General features: G+C 43.0%; 1 protein-coding gene across 15 annotated transcripts in view; it reads right to left on the bottom strand.

Annotated features, from left to right (window-relative positions):
- LOC140477357 (cAMP-regulated phosphoprotein 21-like) overlaps positions 1-20,927 on the bottom strand; it is a 448,868-nt gene that overhangs the window by 235,479 nt on the left and 192,462 nt on the right. Inside the window, exon 3 of one of the 15 annotated variants that reach the window (XM_072571086.1) lies at positions 5,353-5,639. The exons of the other annotated variants lie outside the window; for them this stretch is intronic. The gene's annotated coding sequence lies outside the window, so the exon portion shown is untranslated. The remainder of the gene's footprint in view (positions 1-5,352; positions 5,640-20,927) is intronic. 15 annotated transcript variants of the gene reach the window in all.

The raw sequence follows: 20,927 nt of genomic DNA on the forward strand, positions 1-20,927 counted from the left end.
AGAAGATGAAATATAGTTGAATACAGTAGTGGAACAATTAGTGGGAGTAGGCTAGCTACTAGATGGATAGAGGAATTGGTGGTGGAAGGATTAGGGTAAAGAATGGTAACCAACGTTTTACACAGTATAGAAAGGGAGATATTATGTGGGTTCTCTCCAAAAGTGTGTCATGAATCATGCATCCTTATGATGGGTTGGTGACTAACTTTCAATGTTTTTATATTGTAACAGGTTTGATAGAAAATTAATTTGGAAGTGTAAAGATCATATCTTTTTTTCTGTATTATTGATTGTGAATTAAAGTAGGAAAAGAAAGGACTGTTTTAAAACCCAAGGATTGTGAAAAGGACAATCACACTTTTTAAATGTAAGTTACCTGACACTGATTGTAAGTGTTCTTTATACTGCTATTCGTTCAAGCAGTCGGAGATGTCTAATTGCAGATGAGTTGGAGCCAAGGGGTGCGTATGAATGGACAAATTCATCCAGCAACATGTAACTGATTGATTTGGGGAACGGTGACCAGTTGACAATGACAACAGTCTCCCAACTGCCAGCAACTATAGGATTGGTTCCCATGTTGACAAACAGCTGATAGATGTGAATGTTTTGGGTGAGAAGCTATCAGACCTCTGAAAAGGAAATAGCTGTCCTTTTTCAGCAAGCCTCAAGCCTGAAGAAAGCCTGCTTATTACCCTCACTAGCTCTTGAGAGCTATGGCTCTTAGCCAATAAGTTAAAGATGTTATAAGTGTTTACCTGCCATGTGCCTCCTGTAAACAAGTGAAAGGAGAACCACCAAGGAACAAACCAAAAGGATTATCTCAGTGATCTTGTGAAAAGGGACCAATGAACTGCTTTCCCAGTCTTTCCCTCGATCTTTAACACCCTGTTTTTTTTGTGTTGGATTGTGTCTGTTTGTATGCATGTAGTTTGTGAAATGCTTTCGACTTTTAACAAGGAGAGTTAACAAGGACAGTTTGCAGTTGTTTATATGTAGCTGGAATCTGTTAACTTAGAGTCATAGAGATGTACAGTTTGGAAACAGACCCTTCAGTCCAACCCATCCATGCTGACCAGATATCCCAACCCAATCTAGTCCCACCTGCCAGCATCCAGCCCATATCCCTCCAAACCCTTCCTATTCATATACCCATCTAAATGCCTCTTAAATGTTGCAATTGTACCAGCCTCCACCACTTCCTCTGGCAGCTCATTCCATACCAGTACCACCGTCTGTGTGAAAAAGTTGTCCCTTAGATCTCTTTTATATCTTTCCCCTCTTACCCTAAATCCATGGCCTCTAGTTCTGGACTCCCTGACCCAAGGGAAAAGACTTTGCCTATTTACCCTATCCATGCTCCTCATAATTTTGTAAACCTCTATAAGGTCACCCCTCGGCCTCTGACACTCCAGAGAAAACAGCCTCTCCCTATAGCTCAAATCCTCCAACCCTGGCAACATGCTTGTAAATCTTTTCTGAACCCTCTCAAGTTTCACAACATCTTTCCGATAGGAAGGAGACCATAATTTCACGCAATATTCCAACAGTGGCCTAACCAATGTCCTGTACAGCTGCAACATGACCTCCCAACTCCTGTACTCAATACTCTGACCAATAAAAGAAAGCATACCAAACACCTTCTTCAGTATCCTATCTACCTGCGACTCCACTTTCAAGGAGCCATGAACCTGCACTCCAAGGTCTCTTTGTTCAACAACATTCCCTAGGACATAACCATCAAGTGTATAAGTCCTGCTAAGATTTGCTTTCCCAAAATGCAGCACCTCGCATTTATCTGCATTAAACTCCATCTGCCACTTCTCAGCCCTTTGGCCCATCTGGTCAAGATCCTGTTGTAATCTGAGGTAACCCTCTTCGCTGTCCACTACACCTCCAATTTTGGTGTCATCTGCAAACTTACTAACTGTACCTCTTATGCTCGCATCCAAATCACTTATGTAAATGACAAAAAGTAGTGGACCCAGCACAGATCCTTGTGGCACTCCACTGGTCACAGGCCTCCAGTCTGAAAAACAACCCTCCACCACCTCCACCCTCTGTCTTCTACCTTTGAGCCAGTTCTGTATCCAAATGGCTAGTTCTCCCTGTATTCCATGAGCTCTAACCTTGCTAATCAGTCTCCCATGGGGAACCTTGTCGAACGCCTTACTGAAGTCAATATAGATCACTGCCCTCATCAATCCTTTATGTTCCTTCTTCAAAAAACTCAATCAATTTTGTGAGACATGATTTCCCACGCACAAAGTCATGTTGACTATCCCTAATCAGTCCTTGCCTTTCCAAATACATGTACATCCTGTCCCTCAGGATTCCCTCCAACAACTTGCCCACCACCGAGGTCAGGCTCACTGGTCTATAGTTCCCTGGCTTGTCCTTACCGCCCTTCTTAAACAGTGGCACCACATTTGCAAACCTCCAGTCTTCCGGCACCTCACCTGTGACTATCAACGATACAAATATCTCAGCAAGAGGCCCAGCAATCAATTCTCTAGCTTCCCACAGAGTTCTCGGTACACCTGATCAGGTCCTGGGGATTTATCCACTTTTAACCGTTTCAAGACATCCAGCACTTCTTCCTCTGTAATCTGGACATTTTGCAAGATGTCACCATCGATTTCCCTACAGTCTATATCTTCCATATCCTTTTCCACATTAAATACTGTTACAAAATATTCGTTCAGTAGCTCCCCCATTTTCTGCGGCTCCACACAGAGGCCGCCTTGCTGATCTTTGAGGGGCCCTATTCTCTCCCGAGTTACCCTTTTGTCCTTAATGTATTTGTAAAAACCCTTTGGATTTGCCTTAATTCTATTTCCCAAAGCTACCTCATGTTCCCTTTTTGCCCTCCTTAAATATATCTCTCTTAAATATACTCCTACTTCCTTTATACTCTTCACCCCTCCTTCCCCCTACCTCCCCCTCATTCTCCTTTCCCCTCCCTACACCCTCTCTCCCCCTCCTTCCCCCTCCTCACCCCTCCCTCCCCCTCATTCTCCTTCCCCCTCCTTCCCCTCTCATTCTCCCTCCACCCTTCCTCCGCCCTTATTCTCATCCACCCTCCCTCCTCTTTCATTCTGCTTCCCCCTCTCTCCCCCTCATTCTCCTGCCCCCTCCCTCCCCCCTCATTCTCCTTCCCCCTCCCACCCCCATTCTTCTTGCCCCTCCCTCCCACTATACCTTACATATGCTTCCTTTTCTTTCTTTAGTCATTTCTTTAGTCATCCAGCATTCCCTATACCTACCAGCCTTTCCTTTCACCCTGACAGGAATATACTTTCTCTGGATTCTCGTTATCTCCTTTCTGAAGGCTTCCCATTTCCCAGCCATCCCTTTACCTGCGAAAAACTGCCTCCAATCAGCTTTCAAAGGTTCTTGCCTAATACCGTCAAAATTGGCCTTTCTCCAATTTAGAACTTCAACTTTTAGATCTGGTCTATCCTTTTCCATCACTATTTTGAATCTAATAGAATTATGGTTGCTGGCCCCAAAGTGCCCCCCCACCAACATCTCAGCCACCTGCCCTGCCTTATTTCCCAAGAGTAGGTCAAGTTTTGCACCTTCTCTATTATGTACTGAATCAGAAAATTGTCTTGGATGCACTTAACAAATTCCTCTCCATCTAAACCTTTAACCCTTTGGCAGTCCCAGTCTATGTTTGGAAAGTTAAAATCCCCTACCATAACCATCCTATTTTTCTTACAGATAGCTGAGATCTCCTTACAAGTTTGTTTCTCAATTTCCCTCTGACTATTAGGGGAGTCTATAATATAATCCCAATAAGGTGATCATCCCTTTCTTTATTTCTCAGTTCCATCCAAATAACTTCCGGGAATATCCTCCCTCCGCACAGCTGTAATGCTATCCCTTATCAAAAATGCCATTCCCCCTCCTCTCTTGCCTCCCTTTCTATCCTTCCTGTAGCATTTGTATCCTGGAACACTAAGCTACCAGTCCTGCCCATTCTTGAGCCATGTTTCTGTAATTGTTATGATATCCCAGTCCCATGTTTCTAACCATGCCCTGAGTTCATCTGCCTTCCCTATTAGGCCCCTTGCATTGAAGTAAATGCAGTTTTATTTATTAGTCCTACCTTGTCCCTGCCTGCCCTGACTGTTTGACTCGCTTCTGTTCTCAACTGTACCAGTCTCAGATTAATCTCTCCTCATTATCTTCCTGGGTCCCTGGATCCCACCTCTCTCCCCCCCACCTGACTAGTTTAAATCCTCCCGAGCAGCTCTAGCAAATTTTCCTGCCAGTATATTAGTCTCCTTCCCATTTAGGTGCAATCCATCTTTCTTGCACAGGTCACTTCTACCCCAAAAGAGATCCCAATGAGCCAAAAATGTGAATCCTTCTCCCATACACCAGGTCCTCAGCCATCTGCTCTATCCTCCTATTCTTGCCCTCACTAGCTTGTAGCACCAGGAGTAATCCAGATATTACTACTCTCGAGGACCTCCTTTTTAAATTTCTGCCTAACTCTCTGTAATCTCCCTTCAGAATCTCAACTTTTTCTCTTCCTATGCCGTTGGTTCCAATGTGGACAATGACCTCTTGCTGGCCCCTCTCCCCCGTGAGAACATTCTGCACTCTCCCTGAGACATCCTTGATCCTGGCACCAGGGAAGGAACACACCATCCAGCTTTTTCAGTGCTGGCCACAGAAACATCTTTCATACCTCCAACTACAGAATCCCCTAACACAATTGATCTCTTGGAAGCCGGTGTATCCCTCGTTGCATTAGAGCCAGTCTCAATACCAGAAACTTGGCTGTTCATGCTACGTTCCCCTGAGAATCCATCACCCCCTGCCTTTTCCAAAACAGCATACCTGTTTGAAATGGGTATATCCACAAAAGACTCCTGCACTAGGTGTCTACCTCGCTTACCTTTCCAGGAGTTAACACATCTATGTGACTGTATCTGAGACTTTCCCCACTTCCTATAACTGCCATCCATCACATACTGTTGCTGTTGCAAATTCCTCATTGCTTCTAACTGTCTCTACAAACCAATCCATTTGATCTGATAAGATTTGCATCCAACAGCATTTATGGCAGATATAATCTACAGTAACCCTTAAACTCTCTTTAAACTCCCACATCTGACAAGAAGTACGTATCACTGTACTAAAGGCTATTTTTGCTCCTTCACAGTCTACAGACCCAGAAAATAACTCCATCTTTTTCCTCTAAAAAACACTGCCCCAGGTTAAATTAATAGTTATGACTTATATTTTAAACTTAATCAAGAGACATACCTCCAAAAACATAATCACTCTAATAACTTCTGCAGACTTTCTGTTGGATACACTTAAAGTAACGATTACCTTATCTGATTCTGTGCTGTGAACTTCGCCCAACAGTTCCTCCAAAATCAGTTGTTAATTTTCCCAGATGCACTCCGATGTCCAGCGATACATGAATTCAAAACAGCAAAGGCAGTAACTATGCAAGTTCTTTCGTGTTAATTGCAGAAACCTAGCCACTGCTTTCTCTCTACCTGAGTCCAAAAATCAGGTAAATTATGGAATTTAGTGCAATTGTATAAGTCTTTAACTTTTTGATGACTCCAGGAATGGTGCTTTTGAGCCTCTTCAACACATGGAGTTTAGCTCTGTCAGAAAAAAAAACAGGTACCTTGGTTGTACTCGTTGGCATTCAACATTACTTGTCTATAGTAACATCACATCAAGTGTCTAATGTCCTTTAAGAAAGGAAATCTACCTTCTTTTTCTTGGCTGGCATACATGTGGCTCCAAACCCATTCACAATTTTGGAAACTCTTCATTGCCCAGAGAGTAATTAGACATGAACAATAAATACAGACCTAGCCAGCGAAACTCACATCCCATGAACAAATTAAAAGAAGGTTCCCTGAGGGTGATTTTGCCATCATAGATTTTAACATGAGACAAGATGAATAATTTTTTAATATTCTGTTGGGGATTTCAAATGACACCAAGTAATATTTATGGTCATAGAGACTGCAATTTCACTTTAGATTTGATGTACCTTATACAACTTTAAAATAAATAGACATTTTTTTCACAAGCTAAGTAACTTATCTGAGTGAAGAATCAAACCCAGTGCTTAGCTTTGAGGAAAATGGACTGCTTCCGAACGAGCATAGAACATAAGGTAAGGCAGTGTGATAGTTCCTGGCCACTGAGGTTTCAGCCAATTTCTTCATAATCCCCAGTGACACAAGACATGGCAATATTTCTCTTCATACACACAAAGGAAACAATTAGCCCATTTGCCTAACCTTACAAACAAGCGCACACACACACACACACACACACACACAGACACGGACACACAGACACGGACACACAGACACGGACACACAGACACGCACACTTCAGCTCCAACGTCGTACCACACACAACGTAATCAGCCCCTATCCCATATCAGTGATACACATAGAGCAATTAGCCCAACACTTCTGTACAAGAACATACACTCTCAAACACATGGTAATCAGATCTTCCTGATACCACATGTACACAAACATTCACACTTACTCTCTGAAATAAGCCTCATCCTCTACCACACACAATATATTCAGACCCTGAACTCTGTCACGTAGACTTTTATGATGAAAGGATGTAACACTGAAATAATATATCTATTTGTAGTCCTTAATTTCAAAATGTTTTGCTACAAAAATGCCTGTGTAAAATTCTGTGTGGGATCAGTGTAATGTAACATGTAAAGATGTCAAAGAAACTTCAAACAGACTGGACTATGATCTCTTGACAAGAGAAATTTACAACCCCTCTATTCAACAGCAAGCCACCCACCATCTCTGTTAGATTATGATCCAAACTGCAGATATATTTTGCATTTTGTCTTTTGACAAATGCGTAAGGACAGGCTTAAGAATCTAGCTTCCACTCTGCTGAATTGGACGAGACATACTGAAAGTTTGAGTATTAACATGCTTTGAAAGTCAAAGTTAAAGAGTATCCCCTAGTTCCCTCTGTAGAACAGATCCATTTTCTCCTTTTCACAGTTTACATTTACACCTATTTTACACATCTATCTCTCCTTTGCCACCATTGTCACTGGCTTTGTCTTTTAGTCTGGGCACTCTCGCCATCTGTTCCAATTGCTCCTGCTCTTCCATTTCTGTCACTAGCGTTAAAACATAATTATCCATCTCATTTTAGTTCCAAAATGGTCATACTGGACTCAAAACCTTAACTCTACTTCTTTCTCCACAGATGCTACAAGACCTATTGAGTTTCTCTAGCATTTTTGGCTTTCAGTTCAGAATTCTAGCAACTGCAGTATTTTGCTTTTATCCCTCAGCTACTCCTGTGTTGCAAGTGAAGAGGCACAGTTACACCCTCTCTCTGAGTTCTAGATGTTAGCTATCTAGTAGCCAGATAATAGGAAAACAGGGCAACAAAAGGACACTGTCACTCTGAGTGTTGGAATGCAATCATGGGTGGGTAGAAATCAGAATCATGGAATCTCAATGAATCTAAAGAATGTGAAATTGGTTGTTCAACAATAATGTCAATGCCTCCAGTAACTTTCATTGCAACAGTTGAAGCATTCAACTGTCTGATTCTACAATAATTCAGAGATTGATGTGTATATCTTTTTTTTCAAAATCTTTAATCCTTTTGAAATCACCTCTTATTTCTGATTTGTGTTTCCAATGTTACATCACCATTTCTTTGTGCATTTTGCAATTAATAGACATGCTTTTTGCTAACTCAGGAAATCCTGGCCAAATTGAGTCTGGGGGAAGAAAAACTGTCTACAAGGAAAGGAATGCTTTTTAAACTAAGCTGGTTATAACCAACTGATGGTGTTGGTTAATAAAGAATGGGAGCTAGTTCATCTCTCTTCACCCAGGAGTGTAATTCCATCTGGAACTGTAAGGAATTGGATGCATTGACCAGGGTCTGTTTGTACCAAAGCAGGAACTATTGCTATGGTTAGAAGCCACAGATGAAACAAAAGAATTATGGTGGGTAATTAATTTAAAGGAAAATGCTGCAACAGCAAGATATATCTGCACTAGATACCAGAACGTTCCGAATAGAATGAGGGGAAGTTCCTTTTGAGGGTTTAAATGTTCTGTTCTCAAACATTTAAAGATTTATCAAGGCACTTGGAATTAGAATTTTGCCTGAAAAAAAACACGCAAACACAAAATTCCAAAAGGGGCACTCAGTGGGCGGAAACTGAGGGCAATAAAAAGGTAGAGTAGTAGTTGAGAGATTAAAATTGGAACAGCAGAAATTAGAAATCAAAGAAAAAGAGAAGGAATGGGAAAGAGAGAGAGGTGGGAAAAAGTACAAAGAGCAAGGATAGAAAATGACATTTCAGGCAAATCCACAAGAAACAGAGTTTGAACTGTGAGACAGCTCAAGCTGAGGAGCAGGAACACTACTGTGAGCCATGAAGACACTAATGGCTCAACTTTATAATGGAGGCAGCTCAGTTTGCTCATTTAATTCCTTTCAAGCAACTTTGAATTGACGGCACAGCAGTTAATTGGCCCATCCAACTTTGGTCCTTCTTACTGCGGAGTTAGCCTTTGGGAAAAATGCAGGTGGTTTACTACCTTTTGCCTGAGCCCCAGATTATGAGGCAGTTTTTAAAAAAAAGGCTGTCTTGAAGGTGGTCCAGTTTTTGCAAGAGACGTACCTTCACAAATTCCACAACCTCAGGAAACTGCTTGACGAGATGTACCTACAAATTGAACATGTTAAAGTGGGCGCAGGCACTTAATTCAGAAGCCACTTATGAAACAACCTGGCATGACTCTCCTCAAGAAGATTTAAAACTCCACTCCCTCCCCCAATAAAAACTATATCTCAAGGAACAGAGTGTGACTGAGTCCAGACCAGCAGTTGCACTGGCCAATGATTATGGACTAATCCCCCTGTTTCTACAGAAACCCTCGCCTAATTACCCCAAACCAACTGGAGTGCAGAGAGGTGTCAAGAGGGAGTAAGAAACAGAGCGGGAAATCCTGGGAGCCCTGAATGTGGGGGCTGAGATCATAAGTGAGGCCAAGACACCCATGTGCCTTAAATATTGAAAGGCAGTATATGTCCAACTCTGAGGTTAGAGGAAAAACCAATGGGATTTCCTGGGATACAGACATGCTGTGCAGAGAATAGGAATGAAAGAATATAGCAAACTAGGCTATGGCTCTGACTGCAGCTATGAATCCTTGGAAGGGCTCTCCTGAGAATGCAGATGAGGTTAAACAAATCCATGAGAGTTATCGAAATTTGCTATTTGAATGATGGGTGTCCATATTTCTTTGAGGGGGGTAGGTCAGCAAACCTGTCATAATACTTGCTCCTTGCCCATGGCGTAGCAGGATCAAAGGTAATCCCAGTGGATTTTGAGCAATCCACTGAGGTAAGGTAGACAAAAGAGCTGCAGGAGAAAGTCCCTGACTGTGGGCTCTTGCAGTCTGTCTCAACAATGGAGGCTGAGGAAGCACTTGAAGCAGAAGACCCTCCAGTCTGGTTATCTGAAACCTTTCTCAGGGATACAGAAGACCTCAAGTGAAATAACTCAACATAGGCCAATATCCTGTCAACAAGTCACCCTTCATTAACATGTGGAGTGTCCTTGACACTGATCCAGTTCCCTCAGAGCCAGCTCTCAGAGTGAACAGGTTGTCTGACACTCCTGTTAATTTGTTTTCCTTTTTTTTCTATTTTATTAAACAGTACGAGTTACAAAAAAAGATTAACAAGTTTACAAGATGCAGCAATTTACAGGGGAAAGGGTGTCAAAGGCTGACCCCCAAACCCCACCGTACAACCAGTTCACAGGGAAAAGAAAACGAACTTTAAATCCCACCTTATCATGTCGAAAAGGAAACCGTTGACGCAATCACATACAAACAGTCCGAATAACTGAATAATAAAATAGTGCATATAACACAGACACCCCTGGCAATTCAGCAACCCACCCGTCCCTCCCACCTCCCAGCCACTTAAAGGCAGCCTGCCCCTACTTCCCTTCCAGCTCTTGGTCAGCCTTGGCACACCTTCCGCTCATGTCCATGACAGCCCTTCTGTTTCCCCACTGCCACCCCAGTACGACAGCAATTCGGACAGCCTACTCACCTTCCAGCTTCCCTAACTGCCCTTCACACCTTCCAGCCACCTCTAGGACAGCCATCCTGGTACCTGCCTGAGGTGACAATGCTAAGGACAGCTACCTGCTTTCAGCTCTGGGTCTCCCCATATTTAACATCTGGCTCTTGCCCATCCCAATGTACCATCCAGCCTGTGGACTGTGTGTCTAAACAAGCTCGCCCACCCCCCCAGGACGATGGCGCACAGGGCAGCCCACAGGCCTTCTGGATCTCGGCCTGCTCCCATGCACCTTCTGGTGCTCGGCCGCTCTGACACACCTCTGGCCACCTCTAGGACAGCCTGTCCCAATTACCCCTCTCAGGACGACAGCGCTCAGAACTGCCTACCCACTTCTAGCTCTCAGGGAGGCCTATTCACCTTCTGGTTCACAGGATGGCCTACCCACTCTCCGGCTTTAAGGGTGACAGCTTTCAGAATGACCTTTGAGCCTCCCAGCTCACACTAAGGCTGCCAGACCCAGGGATTCAGAAAACAGTGCAGGTGATAAACCCAACAAGCAAAAAGGGAGAGTGAATTACCAACAAACTGAGTCCCTTCTGGTACACAGAGTCTATTACCATAAACAGTCCACTCCAGTATGCAGAGTCCATTGTTAGAAACAGAGTCCACAACTGAAGGCAGAGTCCACTCCTGAAGGCAGCAAATGCACACCCCACAGCACATACACAGGTGTTCAGTCTCCATAGAGGCCTGCTCTATCCTCCGGTAACCAGGTCCACCCATACGAATACAGTTCATTGCAAAAGGTGCAGTTAACTCACAGGGTTTAAGCCCATTCCTGAAGGCAGAGTCCAATCCCAAAGGCAGAGTCCATTCCAGGATGCAGCAAATGCTCTCCTCCCAGCATACACACAGGTGTTCAGTTTTTACAGAGGCCTAGTCTACCCACAGAGGGCCAGGCCTACCAACAGAGGAACAGGTCACCTGGAAAGGTGTAATATCTCACAGGAGTTCTGTCCAACACCAAAAATGTGAAGACACATACAAAAAATATCCAAAGATAACCAGAATTTAAGGGCTAAGCCCTGCCATGAAATCAACATTATCTTTTTTCTCAAAGTAAAAGGGAAAAGAGTATCACACACACTGTAACCAGCCAGTGAAACAACAGTTCTCTAATGACAACTGAAATACGCCTGAAACACATTGACTGTGAAGATCAGGCAGTTTAGAAATCAGTCCTCAATAAAAAAGGAATAAGAGTTAATAAACTGGCTGTGTAGATCAGCTAATTCAGGAATCAGGTTTCCCCCAAAACACACAGAAACCAACAGTAGCAGTTCACACTGGCTGTGTGGCCAGCCAGCTAAGAGTCAGTCCCCTCACACAAATGGACGGTCCTTGACACTGATCCAACTCCCTCAGAGCCAGGTCTCACAGTGAACAGGATGTCTGACATTCCTGTTATTTTTTTTCGGCTATGTTTTATTAAACGGTACAAAATACAGTTAACAATAAACAGAAAGCAGCAGTTCACAAAAAAACCCAGTATATATGGGGAAAGGGCAGCAAAGCCAAACCCCAACCTCACTGTTTTATCATTTTACAGGGAGATGAGGAACCACAACTTTCAGTCATCACAAAGATAACAGTAACAAATGCAGACAAGACAGTGCAATCAAATGGGAAACAGTGCATAGAACACAGACCCAAAATAGGTAAAAAAAAGAGACCAGTCCATGCCACATACTGATCAGACTATCCTTGACTAGCCTTCCTGAAGGACAATTGTCAGCCTTCTAGTCTCTGACCGCTCTGCATACTGACTGACCCACTCCAGGCCTGCTTTCCTCCAAGCTGGTCATCGACCACCTAGCTCCCAGTCGGCCCACGTACTGACGACTGGACTATCCCGGGCCGCTTTCCTACGAGCAGGTTGTTGGCCTTCCGGTCTCCGGCGGCCCTGCGTACTGACAGATGCTTCCCAACCCACTTTCCTCCAGGATGGACGTCAGCCACTGGCTCCCGGTCACCCCGTGTACTAATCAAACCAACTCCGACCTGCTTTCCTACAGTAGGGCTGTCGGCCTTCCAGCACCCTGCTACCCTGCATACTGACTAACCCTTTACCCTGACCAGCGTTCCTATAGACTGGCCATTGGCTGTCCAGCTCCCAACCTCCCTGCGTACTGACTGGTCGTCCCCCAGTCTGCCTTCCTACGGGCTGTCATCGGCCACCTGGCTCAGCCTCCCCACGTACTGACTGGCCTGCCCTATACCGGCTTTCCTGCCAGGACACTATCAGTTGCCTGGCTCTGCCAGCTCCATGTACTGACAGGCTCCACCCTGCCCGCTTTCCTCCAGGCTGGTCATCAACCCTCTGGCCCCCAGCCAGCCTACGTACTGGCTGCTCCCCCCCTGATCAGCTTTCCTACAGGAACGCTTTCGGTTGCCTCACCCAGTCATACTAACAGACCGCCCCAGGCCGGTTATTGACCATCAAGCTCCCAGCCACCCCACATACTAACTAACCCACTCTGGCCTGTACTCAAACACAATTAATTACAAAACCCATATACAGTAATAGAATTCACAAAATCGTCAATACAGTTTCCAGTATGAAGCTAGAGTCCATGTCCGAAGGCAGAGTCAATGCCAGCTCAGAGTCAGTCCCCTGACACAAATGGAGAGTCCGTGACACTGATCCAGTTCCCTCGAAGGCAGCTCTCACGGTCAACAGGATGTCTGACACTTCTGGCTCCCCAACCGGACAAGGTTAATAGTCCCAATCAGGTAACTCATTCTTTGAGGTCCGCCTGGCTGACCTTGTTAAAATCATGAGGGTACCAAGGAGGTAATAATTAAACCTGCCTTGGTAGTAGCTCAGCACTGTTAAAAATGCTAGCTCACACAGAAGTAAAGTCCCAGCATGCTGCTATATTAAAAATGAGGTCCTGATGATCAAATAGAGAACCCTCAAATACCTGCAAATGAGAAGTGACCATGGTTTTGGTGTGAATATGGAAAAAAAAACAAAAACCATAGGGAAATATTGCAGGTGGCTCTTGAAACTCCAATGGTTGGACTTGTTGATGTATGCAAAACCTGAGCCCATACTTGTCAGCACTCTTATTGACCCTACATCCATAAGGATATAGTAAGGCTTTGCAGAACCTGCTACACATGTGGTGGAACCTATACCATGATTCCCTCGTTAAATTTTAGAGAAGCATTCAGTAAGGTGATGATGGACTGCACGGGACTCCCACCTGAAATAAAAGGGAACTACCAATACATCCTCACCATCATGAACATGGCCACCTATAACCATATTTGCTGAAACAATGGTGAGAGAATTGAACCAAGTCTACACCCGGTATGGTCTTCCCATTGAGATCCAGCCAGAGCAAGGGTCAAATTTCATGTCCCAAATATTGCACAAAGTCACAGGTAACATGGACGGAACACAGCAGAGGTCTTCAGTGTATCACCCACACTCGCAGGGGGTGATGACACCCGACACTAAAAACAATGATATTGTCATCAGTACTCCCACGACTGGGACACAGTAGCTTTTCTTCTGCTCACCATCAAGGACCCACTCAATGAATCCATTGGTTTTACTGCATTTGCTTTAGTTTATGGGCACTAAACGTGAGGGCCCCTGAATCTAACCAAGGAGAACAGAAGTTGAAAACCTCTATATCAGACTATGGCCAAGTTCTGAGAGTGACTCTCACAAACTGTGAAGTAGACTGAGAATATTTGTAAATCTCTCACATAACGATGCAGAGGTAGCTTGTGGGTCATTCTTTGACTGTAAATTTTTCCAGCAAGCTACCACTCAAATCCAGGCCAGTACACACAAACTTAATTTCATTGACATCCTTATTTCCACGAGCACACATAGACCAGGGTCATAGTTAGTTTTAAATCTCCATTTTTATATATTTCTAGAAGGGCACAATGACTCAGTGACAGCAGAAGGGACCCAGGTTCCATTCTAGCCTTGGGCAACAGTCTGTGTAGAGATTGCACCTTCTCCTCATGTCTGTGTGAGTTTCCTCCCACAATTCAGAGATGTGCAGGTTAGGTGAACCGGCTATGCTAAATCACCCATAGGTTTCAGGGATATGTAGGTTAGGAGCATTAGATAGGGGCAAATGTAGAGCAATAGAGTAGGGGAATGTGTCTTGGGGGGGCAGGGGATTACTCTTCAAAGGTCGGTGTGGACTTGTGCCTAATGGCCTGTTTCCACACTGTGGGTATTCTATGAAAACAGCAACACACAATAGGTGTCTGAACAAAGTGAGAAATTGCTGGTGAAACTCAACATGTCTGACAGCACATGTGGAAAGAAGGCAAAGTTTAACACTTTGAGTTCAGTGACTCTTCAACAGAAGAGTCAGTTCTGAGTTTCTCCAGCAATTTGCTTTAATTTCAGATCTCCATCGTCCACAGTCCTTTGTTTTATTTTAACATAAAAAATGCCTGAAAGAAATGGCTTTCTCCTGAGAGAAGGGAGATCATCAGCCCCTCCTATCTCTTCCTGTTTTTCTTTCTCTTTCTATCTCTCTCTCTCTCACACACACACCCTGTGTTTGAAGTCTCACTGAAACTCTAAAGGTACAATACTCCATGGGTGCTACACAGGACTTTGATAGGCAGTACTGAGTTTAATCTACAGTCTTTCTTGCTAACCCATAGCAACACACTTTAAAGAAAAACACATTTTTAACTTATAAGTTAAGAAAATATCCTTTGGGGTCCTGATCTGTCATCATGACAACACATACAAATACATATCCTACCATACATACACTGAAATCAAATCCCACCCACCAACCACACTAATCAGACCCCACCCGCCACACAATGTAATCAGCCTCCACCCACACACTGTAATCAGCTCCCACCCACACACTGTAGTCAGCCCCCAACCACACACACACTGTAAACAGCTCCCACCCACACACACTGTAATCAGCTCCCACACACACAGACTGTAATCAGCTCCCACCCACACACACTGTAATCAGCCTCCAACCACACACACATACACTGTAATCAGCTCCCACCCGCACATGCTGTAATCAGTCTCCAATCACAAACACTTTAATCAGCTCCCACCCACACACAGACTGTAATCAACTCCCACCCATACACAAACACACACAGAGACTGTAATCAGCCTCCAACCACACACTGTAATCAGCTCCCAACCACACACACACAGACTGTAATCAGCCCTCAACCACACACACTGTAAACAGCCCCCAACTACACACACTGTAATCAGCTTCCACCCACACACACACTCTAATCAGCTCCCACCCATACACTGTAATCAGCTCCCACCCACATACACACTGTAATCAACCTCCAACCACACACACTGTAAACAGCCCCCAAACACACTCACTGTAATCAGCTCCCACACACACACACACACACGCACACTGTAATCAGCCTCCAACCACACACACTGCAATCAGCTCCCAACCACACACACACTTTAATCAGTCCCCAACCACATACATTGTAATCAGTCCCCAACCACACACACACACGCTCACTGTAATCAGCTCCCAACCACACACACACTTTAATCAGTCCCCAACCACAAACACTGTAATCAGCTCCCACCCACACACAGACTGTAATCAACTCCCACCCATACACAAACACACACAGAGACTGTAATCAGCCTCCAACCACACACTGTAATCAGCTCCCAACCACACACACACAGACTGTAATCAGCCCTCAACCACACACACTGTAAACAGCCCCCAACTACACACACTGTAATCAGCTTCCACCCACACACACACTCTAATCAGCTCCCACCCACACACTGTATTCAGTCCCCAACCACACACACACTGTAATCAGCTCCCAACCACACACACTGTAATCAGCTCACACGCACACACACACAAACACAAACACACACAGTAATCAGCTCCCACCCACACACACTGTAATCAGCCCCCACGCCATCTCTCACACACTGTAATCAGCCTCCAACCTAATGCTCACACCTAAGTCATCCAGCCATTGAGGTGTGGCAAATCTGACATCTCAAGCTGTTGTAGGGTCATTTTTAAATGGTTCTGACTGGAAGAAAACAAATCTCAAAACCAAGACAGGAGCCAAGAGTAGAGCCAAATGTCAGTCAGCCTTAGTGTGGATTCAGGGTATAATTCTGGAGATGGATATTTTGCAAACTGCTGTACTGTCTCTGAAACCTGGGAGTTGTGATCAACAGATTGGGAACAGCTATTGCAAAAATCAGTAAAAGAAACTCTGTGGTGGATTTATGGTTGACAGTTTTGATTAGAAACGTGCCTGGAGGTTTGATTATTCACTTTCTGAACACATGATATCTAACTGGATAACCTCTACCACATTATTACATTTATCTTATAAAGTTTGGGTCCATGGAGTTGAATACTTTTCTCGTTGTTGTGTGCTAGCTACTGCTTTGTGCAACATTCTAAGAACCATGAGGTAATTTCTGAACCAAGGGCAGGTTTGAGGTACTAGTGGGCACAGGAGTGGGGTAAAGCATGGGATTTAGAGCAAATACTGAGGGTGTACTGTAGGAATAACTGATAGCAGGGAGAAGGGGGATGTAAGGCAGAAGGTAAAGTAGGGGTAGGGTAGAGTGGAAAGTGGAGGTAAGGAAAAGGGTACTTGAGGGTGAGAAAGGAGCAAGTTGAGGGTGGGAAGAGGGAAAGCAACCTTACAAAAGGAGAGAAATTGAGTGTGAGCAAAGTGATCTACAGAGGGGAAATAAGAGACAGGAGATCTTCGGCTCTATCAGCAATGAATGAAACTCACTGAAATTTCACTGATAAGTAACAATAGTAATTGAAACACTCAAATTCCCCTCCATAATCATGAACAACTGCAATACAGTAACTCAGTGATTGTCCAAATATCATCTGTAGTAATGAGAGTAATGCCTTATTATATAATCTATAGTTATGTGTTGAAAATACTACAACTGTCTGATATTAACACCATAACTATAGCCAGAAGCCTACTACATTACATTAGTCAGGATCTCTCCCAATTCCATTTCCACCCCTTCTACCAGTTAATGTCCCATTTAACAAATCCCAACTTTCACTATCGCCTTAGATTGCGATACATCAGAGTCAACACGGTGCTGGGAAAGCAAAATGCACATAATCAATAGCACTTGGAGGCATGGGAAGCCTACAATCCTCACAAAGTTTCACACTGCACTCTGCCTGCTGTTCTCTGAAAGATGGGAAAAAACATGTTCAACAAGATTTCATGGGAACCAGATTGAGGCTAGGCTGAACTAATTCTAGCTTTGATAAAGTAATTAATCTCTAAAATAAAAAATAGCATATGGTGATAGAACATCAACACCACAAACCACCAGGTCAAATTAACGGTTCAAATTACCTCATAAAAATTTTAGCTTTCAGAACCAGAATGAAATTTGCTTAACAACTTGTCATGATATTAATAAAGATAGTCTATCAATTTTTGATTTTCAACATTTAGTTTCAATATCCAAGAGCTTTATTGGACTAAAATTGTTTTTAAAAAGAGAAAATGTGCTGACTTGAGATGGCTGCAGTGGTCACCTGACCAAATTGAGCCAAGCCCATAAAGCCAATATTAAACAAGCTCCAATCTGAATTGAAATGAATATGTCATCAAAATGATTGAAATCAGCCATTCAGATCCAATTGGATTTTTGGAAGTATCAGTTTCACTTATTGGAATGAATGTCACCTGCTGCATATCCAAATTGCAAAAGTAGACAATTATCTTGGACAGGGAAATATATAAAAGATCTACGTTTCAGCCAATATTTTTTGTGTAAAGAGCAAAAGAAGATAATGGATTCAACAAAGAGTATGTGCAGAATGGGAGGTTTACTCTCGCTCTCTACCCACTATTTCCCCCAGCTTTTTAAAAGCAAAGCATCTGGTTAAAAAAACAAATTAAACATCCATTCATTGAGAACTCAAAGACATCTTAAAATTTCACTGCAACAATCGATAGATATCATCAGTTAAACAACCGTAATCTCAAACCTAATTCTACAAAGTCTCTCAGGACTTTTTAAATAGCCTATTCCTGATCTTCCTTTTTCTAATAAGCACTCTCTCCTCTTTTAAAAATTTATATTCATGTTTTGAGTGTGTTTGATTCTTTTACTATCATTTTTGAGGGTACTAAATATTAATGCTCATCCTTCTTTTACTCAAAACATTGTTATTGGCTTCTTAATTTTGGCTATTGTTGTGCATTACAGTAATTCATGTGTGATGTGGCTGTGTGCTGATTTTAGCCACAGACTGATTTATAACAACTTTTCTTCCTGTTACAGCTCCTGCATGCTCCTGCTAGTGAACCTTAAGAGGATCGCCTCCTATTTCTCATTTACTTGTTGCTGCTTGGAAACATTGTCTGAAAATATGCCATTAAGTTCCACATTTCTGTTGATGACCTGCTGTACTGACCATAATCTCACTCAATGTATCCACCATTGCTAAATTGTCTTGTGCTGCTTGATTGACAGCCTGTACTAGATGATCAGAAATTTTTGCACCTTAAATCTTAGGATGAGCGAAAAAGAAGTTTTTAGTTCATGCCTCAAATGCCATTCCTTAGCTAATTAATCCAACCTTCTCCCTGGCAATGACTAGAGGTTTATGCAAACTGTTTCCAGCTGCGAAGCCATATTTGAAATGATCTTCTGACCACACATCTGTGCCATCACCTATTTCCTCCTGTGTAACATTGCTTAGCCTTGCCTTACTTCAGCACATCTGGCCAGCTTTCCATAGACTGCTCTCTGTCACCCTGAGAGCAACAAAATAAGAAGAAACACTGTTGCCCATGTCCCAATTCACATCGAATCACTTCAAAAGAACACCCTCCGCTGAACTATATTGAGTCTCAGCTGAGCAAGGGGCAATCTCAAAATCCTTATCATTGCTTTCAAGCCCTTCTAGGATCCCCCATTTCCCAGCTCTGTCATTGTTTCTAGCCTCCTCGAAGATAGCTGCAATCCTCTAATGTCGGTATCTTCTCAGTGTTAATCACACCACAATTAGTGCTTGTGCTTTCAGTTGTCAAACCTGTAAACCCCTTTCCACCCAACGAATGCTTCCTAAACATGATCTCTTCAACCAAACCTTTCTTTATTTCCCCTATTATCTATTTATATAGCATAGTGTCAAACTCTACTTCATAGTCCTCCTATGTAGTACTTTCAGATGTATCAGTACATTAAAATCACTATACAGATACAAGTTGATGTTGGTTTTAAAGTCTGCCACTTGCAGCACATTTTTATTGTTTGTTGTTTTCCTCACAATGAAGAGCAGTGATAATTTTGGGTGGTGGTGATATTTGATTTGCTATGTTTCTTGCTCTTTTCCATTACCGTTTTGCCCTTATGATATAATGGACACTTTTAACAAAATTCAACTCTGCATCACCGCCCTCCCCTCTCCCCACTACAAAACAATTGGCCCATCTCAGCCTGCAGAACCAGAAATGTCTTCTTCCCAACTCCACTGAGAACATCTTGGTCAAAGAGATGTTGCTGAGGTTAATTCAGAAAATCTTGCTCCTCCTTCCCATCTATTCTGTCAGATAGGTAATTCAAGTTCTGGACTTTAATATTTCTTAAAATTCTTAGATTTCCCAGAAATTATTTTGCAATATCTCCCTCTCATTACTTGTTTTGCTGGAAAATTATATCAGAGCTGGGCAGCAGACAATTTTCTAATTTTAGGACCGCATTTCTGAAACAAGCACTATTATGTAAGGCAAAGGTTCTGTGGTATTTATAGAGTCATAAACAGAAGAGCTATTTCCTCAAGCATTGCTGAAATTACTTTACTGACAATTTTTGTGTACTTATTACTAAAACAGTTCAGCAATAATAGAGTCATAGACGTGTTACAGCACAGATACAGACCCTTTGATCCAACTCATCCATGCCGACCAGATATCCCAACCCAAGCTACTCCCATCAGTCAGCACCTAGCCCACATCCCTCCAAACCCTTCCTATTCATATACCAATCCAGATTTCTTTTAAATGTTGCCTCCACCACGTTCTCTGGCAGCTCATTCCATACACGTGCCATTTGTTCCCAGCTCTGGAAAAAAAAAGGAGCCAATCTTTGCTTCAGTTAGATTTATTGACAGAGCAAAGCATTACTGATTTGTTTCTCCTGATATCACACTACTTCTGTGTTATTAAATGTTTCTTTCAAGGTTCTCAAGTAACTATCCAATCAACACAATCCACTTGCCTATACTTAATCGCGTATGATACAATTAACAATAGAGATTAGAATGAATAAAAAAAAGGGGCATATGTTGAAAGCCAACAAGTTTTCAACCAGGAAGCAGGCCAAATTAGCAGAGAGGGAAAATAAAGAAGAAAGTAATGAGCAGAGAGAAAATATGATTTCTCTCCAAAAAACACTTGACGTCTGATTGACAGAGCAACATGTGGAGGAAGGGATCTACCGAGAGCCACCAGCCTGAGTCAATTTCTGCGCAAACCATAAGACCATTAGTTATAGGAGCAGAATTAGGCCATTCAACCCATCATTCTATTCCACCATTTAATCATAGCTGATAGGTTTCACAACCCCATTCTCTTGCCTTATCCCCCTAACTCTTGATTGCCACTAATCAAGAAATAATCTATCTCTGTCTTAAATGCATTCAGTGACTTGACCACTGCAGCCTCTGACAATAATGAGTTCCACAGGCTCACCACACACTGGCTGAAGAGATTCT

The sequence above is a fragment of the Chiloscyllium punctatum genome, chromosome 5 (assembly GCF_047496795.1).
Source record: "Chiloscyllium punctatum isolate Juve2018m chromosome 5, sChiPun1.3, whole genome shotgun sequence".
Lineage (NCBI taxonomy): Eukaryota > Metazoa > Chordata > Chondrichthyes > Orectolobiformes > Hemiscylliidae > Chiloscyllium > Chiloscyllium punctatum.